This window comes from Limulus polyphemus, unplaced genomic scaffold (assembly GCF_000517525.1).
Source record: "Limulus polyphemus unplaced genomic scaffold, Limulus_polyphemus-2.1.2 Scaffold3140, whole genome shotgun sequence".
NCBI classification, from domain to species: Eukaryota; Metazoa; Arthropoda; class Merostomata; order Xiphosura; family Limulidae; genus Limulus; species Limulus polyphemus.
This window is the reverse complement of record NW_013668750.1, coordinates 1-1,405: the sequence shown is the minus strand read 5'-3', so window position 1 is coordinate 1,405 and position 1,405 is coordinate 1. Positions and strand designations below refer to the sequence as shown.

Sequence of the window (1,405 nt, the reverse complement as noted above, 5' to 3'; positions counted from 1 at the left end):
GTGCTCTACATTGAAAATTACGTGTCTTGTAAGCCTCCACTTTGAAGACTAAGGATCTTGTAAGCCTCTACTTTGAAGACTACGTGTCTTGTAAGCCTCCACTTTGAAGACTAAGGGTCTTGTAAACCTCTACTTTGAAGACCAATCTTACAACTGTATATTTATCATTTGTACCTGTCAAAGACTAAAATGACTTGCATTTGTTCAATACTCACAAGGCTAAAAAGAACAGAAAAATTAAAAACATAATTCTCAAAGTGAAAGGTTTTACCTCTCTGCATAAGTTTTCCAAGTCAGCACCAGAAAATAACTGTGTATTTTCGGCTAGCCAGGTTAAGTCGCAGTCCATTACAGGCATGTTCTTTGTTAATACTTTTAGGATCGACTTCCTTCCCTAGGAGGTTAGAACATTAACTTATTGATTACTTGCACTTGGACCTCACATTAATGTTTTTGCTTTCAGACAAAATTTTTAAAAGCTGTCTTAAAGTGACAAATCCAAGTTTAGCCTTGCATTCTATATGTTGCTCTGTATTACAGAATTGCTATATGATGACATTATCCATTTAGAGAAATAATATCCACGAATACTTCAATCATACACATTTCATGTTTTAACGTTGCATCCAACTCTACAGTATGTATACGTGCATCTGTAACATGTTATAACGTAAAAACTTGAAATCAACTTATGCACGAGTTGAGTTTGTTCGTGTAAAAAAGTTAATATACCCTCACACAGATGCACTGATCTCATAACATATAGGCAGGGGTGATAAAAATTACTGTATTGTCTTCATACACTATAATACATTTGTTATTCATCTGTGATTTACAGTAAAGTATGACTGTCTTTATTCAAGATGACATAAGTTAATGGTTCTCATCATGATGGAAACCATAAGATAGTCTATGAATAGTGTGACAGTACCTTTTTTCTAGCTTAAAATCATGTTTATATACTCATGACAATGAGTGTGGAGCAAACACAAGACTGCTCCACTCCTTGGATAAAGAGTGAGGGGTCGTGTCCCCCTCAAAGCTTCATTTATGGATATAAAAAAAAAAAGTTTCTTTCCACAGTTAAGGAAACACAAACGTTAATATTAGACAAGATCAAAAACTAACTTATTGTCTTCATCCATAGTTTTAATGAAAATGTAGAACACTTTAAATCTTTTTTTTAAAAAGAAAGGTATACAAGTCACCTGCACGTCTGGTGGAGGAACGTAAATGATCACATCGAATCTTCCAGGCCTAAGTAGAGCTTCATCGACAAGGTCAGGACGATTTGTTGCAGCAACAACCAAAACATCATTATTATCTACAGATAACTCAGATTTCTGAAAAAACAACGACAAAAAACCTAAGTAATTAAAGATACTTTAAACTGTTGTTACAGGTA

The 1,405-nt window shown here is 34.1% G+C and overlaps 1 long non-coding RNA gene across 2 annotated transcripts in view; it reads right to left on the bottom strand.

Moving 5' to 3' along the window:
* LOC106468741 overlaps positions 1–1,370 on the bottom strand; it is a 4,019-nt gene extending 2,649 nt beyond the window's left edge. The window contains exons 1-2 of one of the 2 annotated variants that reach the window (XR_002612700.1): positions 1,209–1,370; positions 272–394 (exon numbers count right to left, since the gene is read on the bottom strand). This is a non-coding gene — a long non-coding RNA (uncharacterized LOC106468741). The remainder of the gene's footprint in view (positions 1–271; positions 395–1,208) is intronic. The other variant, XR_001291399.2, reaches the window with a different exon arrangement.
* Between the last annotated feature and the right edge of the window lie 35 nt (positions 1,371–1,405).